Raw genomic sequence first — 8,840 nt, forward strand, 5'->3', positions numbered from 1 at the left:
TACTGAACTCTATGTTCATAATTATAAAACTCTATGTTCATAACTTTTGAACTACATATTCACAATTATTGAACTCTATATAGACAATTACAGAACTCTATGTTCATAATTATAAAACTCTATGTTCATAATTTTTGAACTTCATATTCACAATTATTGAACTCTGTATTCACAATTATAGAACTCTATGTTCATAATTATAGAACTCTATTGAACTTGTGTTAATTGCAACACCTGACTTCAAAACTGTTAATTTAGTACCTTGACTATGTAATTTTTATCAATTTTGGTCACTCCGACCAAATTATCGACCAATTGTGACCGGAAAATTTTAAGTCAACATTCAAACTGAATTGGAAGGGTAAATTCGTTTTTTCATGTTAAGAAAATAGGAAAAATATGAGTTCCACCGTTGACTGTAAATCCGTTGTGAGATCGTCGGCGCGAGAGAATCCCAAGTTTCCGGCTCTCCTCACTGCGCCATTTCTCAGCTGCTCAGCCCTTTAATCAGCTTCTTGAGGACCTCCCCGACCGAAATCTCCGGTGGCCACTGGCAGTCCACGGCGGCCTTCAAGGATTCCGACTCGAACACGAATATAAACACCTTCGTCTTCTTCGTCCCCCTAGCCGAGAGTGAGCGTGTGCCAGGCCTGGTGGGCCAGGATTGTGAAAGTTGTCAGCACGAAAGCAGTGGTGAAAGGGATAGACGGCTTGGCAGCGTTGGAGGGACAGCAGAAGCGCGAGGAGGTGGAGGAGCTCCAGCAGCCGTGCGCGACGGACGGTGAAGGATTTGACGATGAATTGGTCGCTGAATCTGAGACCCTTTAATTCAGAATTCAACGGTGAAGGATTTGATGATGAATTGAACGCCGAATTGGCCGCAAGAGAACGGGGTAAGTTTATACGCATATGTAAAAAGGAAGCAATGAAGACATTGCACTGCACCCATTTTGAATTTTGAATTTTCAACCAGTGAAGAATCTTTTCCAAGATTGCCATGGCAAAAATCCACCTGTTAGTAGTATTGCATATGGAGAACAACGTTAATCACAACATTAAATATAATTAAGATTATTAATTGATTGGATGGTGTGAGATAGATATGATATGACGAATTTACCCCTTTCAATTCAGTTTAAATATTGACTTATAATTTCTGGTCACATTTCGTATATTCACAATTATGACAGTTTTGGAACTGAGTCCACCTTGCAAGGTGGACATAGTTCCACAGCATAATTTGCCGAAGCTTGGTGACGGGGCCCAAAAATTACAATATATATTAATTTAACAGGTGAAAGAAAGCCTAATGATTTATAATGAAAAGTCCAGCGGGGGGGGCGGGGGGACAGAGTAACAAAATTATACAAACTAAAGGAAATTTTTGAATCCAAGTCGATAACAAGCTTAAAATAAATGGATATTAATATAAGAACCACTCAACCACCTTGTTTACCAAATCACGATTCACAAAATAAAACCTTAAAATTTTCATATTCTGGGATAATATGCAGAAAAATTAACCGTTATACCTCCGGGAGATGCATCCACATAAACAATCCAAGTTTAGTTTTAGACTCACAAAGAAGTTATACTTCAAAAAATAAGTAAAACACTGATCAGAAAGACGAGCGAAGCTGGATGCCGCTAGTCGCCTCACCGATATATAGCTAACGGTGGTCTCGCTAAAGCTCATTGCCGTTGTCTCGCCTCGTAGATGGTCGTTGAAGCTTGAAGCCGCATCTTACCTTGCAGATGGATGATAGTGCCGTTGTCTCACCTCATAGATGGTCGTTGAAGCTTGAAGCCGCTGTCTGTCTACGAGGCTCGACGTCACTTCTCGCCTCGCATATGGATGATAGTGGTCTTGCCGACCTCGTAGTCAAGGCCAACAGATTTGGAGTGCGCCAATAAGCCAATAGATTTCGAGTCTATCTCCTTAACCACTCAGACATATTGAAGAGTTGAATCTTTTGTTAAGATCATTCAAAAAGATACATCATGCGTCAACAACAGGATTCGAACCTGCGCAAGCAAAGCCCAATAGATTTCAAGTCTATCTCCTTAACTACTCGAACATATCGACAAGTTAACACTTATGCAAAGATCATTCTAATAGATACACCAAAGATAACTTGCAAGCGAATACAAATAGAAGAATTATGATTTTCAAAGTCACCCATCCATTGTATTAATTATACAACAATGAAAAGCAAAAGAACAGAGAGTAACAAAATTATACAAACTAGAGGAAATTTTTGAATCTAAGTCGATAACAAGGTTAAAATAAATGGATATTAATATAAGAACCACTCAACCACCTTTTTTACCAAATCACGATTCACAAAATAAAACCTTAAAATTTTCATATTCTGGCATAATATGCAGAAAAATTAACTGTTATACCTCCTGGAGATGCATCCACATATAGAATCCAAGTTTAGTTTTGGAATCACAAAAGAAGTTATACTTCAAAAAATAAGCAAAACACTGAGCAGAAAGCCAAGCCGAAGCTGGATGCCGCTAGTCGCTCACCGAGCCGAAGCTGGATGCCTCACGATATATAGCTAACGATGGTCTCGCTAAAGCTCGTTGCTGTTGTCTCGCCTCGTACATGGTCGTTGAAGCTTGAAGCCGTTGTCTGTCTATGAGGCTCAGCGCCGCTTCTCGCCTTGCAGATGGATGATAGTGCCGTTGTCTCGCCTCGTAGATGGTCGTTGAAGCTTGAAGCCGCTGTCTGTCTACGAGGCTCGACGCCACTTCTCGCCTTGTAGATGGATGATAGTGGTCTCGCCGACCTCACCTAGTCAAAGCCCAATATGTTGCCCAATAGATTTTGAGTCAGGCAATAAACCCAATAGATTTTGAGTCAGGCAATAAGCCCAATAGATTTTGAGATCGCTTACGATAAAATGCGTCAACAGCAGGATTTGAACCTGCGCAGGCAAAGCCCAATAGATTTCAAGTCTATCTCCTTAACCACTCGGACATATTGACAAGTTAACTCTCATGCAAAGATCATTATAATAGATACATCAAAGACAACTAGCAAGGGAAAACAACCGACAAACACGATTATGAAAAGAGAAATAGGAAAATTAATTTGCAGTTGCATACATTAAAGCTCAACCGTAAAATCATTGATCACAATTTCAAAAATGATTATGAAAAGAGAAATGAGAGAGAGAGAGAGAGAGAGAGTAAGAGAGACGAACCTGGTAAGCCACCGGAGACCGAGTTCTCGCACAGTCGCACTAGCAGTTGAAATGTTTTGGAAGCTTACTCTGGAAGCTTTTGGATGGTAGTGCGGCCGAAATCTTGTTGAAAGCTTATTCTAGACGCTTTCGAATGGTGCAAATACTTTAATTTTGTTGAAATCTTACTCTAGAAGCTTGCCAATTGTTAAGTCGTGGAATCGTGTCCACCTTGCAAGGTGGACACGGTTCTATGTTTATAATTACTTAACTCTATGTTCATAATTATAAAACTCTATGTTCATAAATTTTGAACTACATATTCACAATTATAGAACTCTATATTCACAATTATAAAACTCTATGTTCATAATTACTGAACTCTATGTTCATAATTATAAAACTCTATGTTCATAATTTTTTAACTTCATATTCACAATTATTGAACTCTGTATTCACAATTACAAAACTCTATGTTCATAACTATAGAACTGAGTAAATTTCAATTTTGGTCCACTGACTATTGAACTTGTGTTAATTGCAACACCTGACTTTCAAAACTGTTAATTTAGTACCTTGACTATGCAATTTTTATCAATTTTGGTCACTCCGTCCAAATTATCGACCAAATGTGACCGGTAAATTTTAAGTCAACATTCAAACTGAATTGGAAGGGTAAATTCGTCTTTTCATGTTAAGAAAATAGGAAAAATATTGAGTTCCACCGTCGACTGTAAATCCGTTCTGAGATCGTCGGCGCGAGAGAATCCCAAGTTTCCGGCTCTCCTCACCGCGCCATTTCGTAGCTGCTTAGCCTTTAATCAGCTTCTTATGCACCTCCCCGACCGGAATCTCCGGTGGCCACTGGCAGTCCACGGCGGCCTTCAAGGATTCCGACTCGAACACGAATACAACCACCTTCGTCTTCTTCGTCCCCCTAGCCGAGAGTGAGCGTGTGCCAGGCCTAGTGGGCCAGGATCGTGAAATTTGTTGGCACGAAAGTGGTGGTTAAAGGGATAGGCGGCTTGGAGGCGTCGGAGGGATAGCAGAAGCGCGAGGAGGCGGAGGAGCTCCAGTAGCCACGCGCGACGGACGGTGAATGATTTGACGATGAATTGGTCGCCGAATCTGAGACCCTTTAATTCAGAATTCGACGATGAAGGATTTGATGATGAATTGGACGCCGAATTGACCGCGGAGAACGGGCTAAGTTTATACGCATCTGTAAAATGGAAGCAATGAAGACATTACACTGCACCTATTTTGAATTTTGAATTTTCAACCAGTGAAGAATCTTTTCCAAGATTGCCATGGCAAAAATCCACCTGTTAGTAGTATTGCATATGGAACAACGTTAATCACAACATTAAATATAATTAAGATTATTAATTGATTGGATGGTGTGAGATAGATATGATATGACGAATTTACCCCTTTCAATTCAGTTTAAATATTGACTTAAAATTTTCTGGTCACATTTGGCTGGTAATTTGGCCGGAGTGACAGTAAATGATAAAAATTGCATAGTCAAGGTACTAAATTAACAGTTTTGAAAGTCATGTGTTGCAATTAACACAAGTTCAATAGTCAGTGAACCAAAATTGAAATTTATTCTTATAGAACACTATGTTCATAATTTTTGAATTCTATATTCACAATTATGACAGTTTTGGAACCGTGTCCACCTTGCAAGGTGGACACAGTTCCACAACATAATTTGCCGAAGCTTGGTGACGGGGGCAAAAATAACAATATAATATTAATTTAACAGGTGAAAGAAAGCCTAATGATTATAATGAAAAGTCCAGCTTGGTGGTGGTGGTTGTGGTGGTGGTGGTGGGTGGGGGGGGGGGGGACAATACAAATTGAAGAATTATGATTTTCAAAGTCACTCATCCATTGTATTATAATTATACAACAATGAAAAGCAAAAGAACAGAGTAATAAAATTATACAAACTAGAGGAAATTTTTGAATCCAAGTCGATAACAAGCTTAAAATAAATGGATATTAATATAAAGAACCACTTAACCACCGTGTTTACCAAATCATGATTCACAAAATAAACCCTTAAAATGTTCATATTCTGGCATAATATGCAGAAAAATTAATCGTTATACCTCCGGGAGATGCATCAACATAAAGAATCGAAGTTTAGTTTTGGACTCACAAAAAAAGATAAGTAAAACACTAAGCAGAAAGCCGAGTCGAAGCTGGATGCCGCTAGTCGCCTCACTGATATAATAGCTAACGATGGTCTCTCTAAAGCTCGCTGCCACTGTCTCGCCTCGTAAATGGTCTACGAAGCTCGACGCCACTGTCTCGCCTCGTAGATGAGGAAGCTCGAGGCCACTGTTTCGCTCGTAGATGAGGAAGATCGACTGTCTCGCCTCGTAGCTCGATGCACTGTCTCGCCTCCTACGAAGCTCGACGCACTGTCTCGCCTCGTAGATGGTCTACGAAGACTGTCTCGCCTCAGTGTCTCGCCTCGTAGATGGAGCTCTGTCTCGCCTCGTAGATGGTCTACGAAGCTCGACGCCACTGTCTCGCCTCGTAGATGGTCTACGAAGCTCGACGCCACTGTCTCGCCTCGTAGATGGTCTACGAAGCTCGACGCCACTGTCTCGCCTCGTAGATGGTCTACGAAGCTCGACGCCTCGTAGATGGTCTACGAAGCTCGACGCCGTCTCTCGCCTCATAGATGGTCTACGAAGCGACTCGCCTCATAGATGGTCTACGAAGCTCGACGCCGCTTGCCGTTGTTGTCTACAATAAAATGCGTCAACAGCAGGATTTGAACCTGCGCAGGCAAAGCCCAAGATTTCGAGTCTATCTCCTTAACCACTCGGACATATTGACAAGTTGACTCTCATACAAAGATCATTCTAATAGATACATCAAAGACAACTTGCAAGGGAAAACAACCGGCAACAGCAAAAAATACGTCAACAGCAGGATTTGAACCTACGCAGGCAAAGCCCAATAGATTTCAAGTCTATCTCCTAAACCACTCGGACATATTTACAAGTTGAAACTTATGCAAAGATCATTCTAATAGATACATAAAAGACAACTTGCAAGGGATAACAACTGGCAACCGCAAAAAAACACCCATCGTGGGGCTTGATCCCACAATAACAAGTTAAAAGCTTTACACTCTACTAACTAAGCTAGACAAGCTTGTTGATAATTGACTAAAAATACTATAAATAATTTGTAATCTTAAGCTTGTTAATCATGCATCATAAGCACAAAAACCACGTACCTTAAGCACAAAAACCATCCACCATAAGTTTCAACAACTACTCACCTTAAGCACGCAAACCACGCACCTTAAGCGGAAAACTATGCACCTCAAGCACAAAAACCACGCACCTTAAACTTGACCTAGATGCAAAAATTATCAAATTTTGGTAATCCCGTACGTTGATTTAAGCAAGATCAATGGCTTAAATTTAACGCACAACTGGACGGGAGACACCCAACCGCACGGGAACTAAATATATATATATATATATATATATATATATATATATATATATATATATATATATATATATATATATATATATATATATATATATATATATATATATATATATATATATATATATATATATTTATTTATTTATTTTTATTTATGCCCTATAACCCCACAACATACACATATATGTATTACTTTGTACAGAGTATATAATTTTAGAAGCATTATTTTCATGGTATGTCATACTTATGAATTGACATCTTTGGATAACATGTTTAGTTGTAAAATACTCCGTATTGAATAGTAAAAAGTTGAAGATGAATATATATGAGCTATTTATTTAAATATTTTTATAATTGTTAATATTCTTTTATAAGTTATAAATAGGGTTGGAGATTCCCCGTCCTCGGATAATCCTCGTGGGGATGGGGATGGGGGATTTTCGATTTCTCAGTGGGATGGGGACGGGGACGGGGAGTGTGGGAGAAAGTCAGCGGAGGGGATCGGGAGTATGCTTCCCGCCCGCCTCGCCCGTTGACATCCCTAATCGGTGCGTAGCCACCCACATATATTTTTTTTTAACAATTTGGTTTAATTTTTTTAAAAAATTTTTAAGACTCGATAATTATAAACTATTTAATACTTTAATAGTTAATACTAAAATATTAAATATTAACCTAGAAAACAATTAGAGTTTGAACCATGTCGTACTAATGATGTTGATTAGTAACTATAATGTTGAGAATATTTATCCATGGTCGGTTGAATATAACATTCATGACAACATGTATGGTGAACTTAACTTGTTGAATGAATCATAATTATGAACACAACAATTTATCACTCTCTTTTATTTGCAAGCATATTATTATTACTATATATTTCTTAAATTTTTACGTATTAAGCAATATTATTTATAAATAATTTGACTATAAATTGTTTAACATTATTAATGTAGTCATAAATTATTTTATCTTAAACATTTATTTTCATTATTAGTAAACACTAATTACAAATAATTGTTAATTACATTTAACTTTCTAAATTATTATGTAATAATTAGTACATACTAATTAACTAACTATTATGCTTTATAAATGATTAAGGAATGAATGAGGTTAATAGCAAATATACATATTGATATACTACTACCTTATTTCCATTATGTTATAGTACTATACACATACACGTATAATACCATCGACTAACATGCACTCGTCATTCCATGTATCCCAGAAACGTTTATTTTCGCTCTAAAAGTAACGCTCTCAAATCACATTTCTCTTTCATTGTCCAATTTCATGATATTTTCGAATTTATCTATGCATACTTTTCAAAAGCATCCTATTTTTGTATCCCAGGAAAAATTACACCCAACCTTGTTTATTATTCCTAAGATTTGTGAACCTTATGTATAATGCTTAAACTTTAACAATGTGAGAATAATTTATGTAATTCTTAATGCTTAGTTTTTCTTTTCTGATAAAATGGAGGTGTTTTTATAATAAATACTTTTTTTAATACTACGGACTTTATTACATTGTATTATAATAAATACTTAGATTTTGGCAACAATACTAATCTAGCTAATTATCTCTCATCTACTCTTCTACTATAATAAAGTAGAATCTAATAGTTCTGCCTAATTGTTGTTCAGATAATAAATAAAACAAATATAAAATATATATCAGAATTATTCTCTAATATCACATTTAATAATATATTCAATACATGAAATTTAAATGGAAGATGAGTAGATGACGGTTGAAGACTAAACATTAATTTTAAAATGAATGCTTCTATAAACCTAACACTATAAATACGTCTTCACTCTTCACAATTCATGAAACAAGTTCATGTATGTGGAGGAGAAAGACTGAAATGATGGGCGAACTAGGCTGTGGAGGGCAGCAGTGCCTGCCTGTCTAGAGTTGAAAATTAAAGTGAGAGGAAGCTTAGAATTGAAAACACTAGATTGCACTTTTACAGGGTGCTGTGTTGAATATGTAAAAAGAGGAAAAATAATGAAGTGTACAATTTGCTGCATTTCAATTGAAAAATTATGAATATACAATTTGTAATCCCTTAAACAATTTGTTTATTTATTAATGTAGCTCATTTATTTTAATTTTCATTCTTTTATTTCGTTTCATTAATATTTA

At 37.0% G+C, this 8,840-nt stretch overlaps 4 non-coding genes across 4 annotated transcripts; all 4 read right to left on the bottom strand.

The window, feature by feature from the left end:
- Window positions 1–2,004: 2,004 nt before the first annotated feature.
- TRNAS-UGA lies at window positions 2,005–2,086 on the bottom strand. The gene has a single exon. It is a non-coding gene; the product is annotated as a tRNA-Ser (tRNA).
- Window positions 2,087–2,915: 829 nt separating this feature from the next.
- TRNAS-UGA lies at window positions 2,916–2,997 on the bottom strand. Its single transcript has one exon. It is a non-coding gene; the product is annotated as a tRNA-Ser (tRNA).
- Window positions 2,998–5,973: 2,976 nt separating this feature from the next.
- Window positions 5,974–6,053, bottom strand: TRNAS-CGA. The gene has a single exon. It is a non-coding gene; the product is annotated as a tRNA-Ser (tRNA).
- An 84-nt stretch (window positions 6,054–6,137) lies between these two features.
- TRNAS-UGA lies at window positions 6,138–6,219 on the bottom strand. The gene has a single exon. It is a non-coding gene; the product is annotated as a tRNA-Ser (tRNA).
- Window positions 6,220–8,840: the final 2,621 nt, after the last annotated feature.

This window comes from Ipomoea nil, unplaced genomic scaffold, assembly GCF_001879475.1.
Source record: "Ipomoea nil cultivar Tokyo-kokei standard unplaced genomic scaffold, Asagao_1.1 scaffold1961, whole genome shotgun sequence".
NCBI lineage: Eukaryota > Viridiplantae > Streptophyta > Magnoliopsida > Solanales > Convolvulaceae > Ipomoea > Ipomoea nil.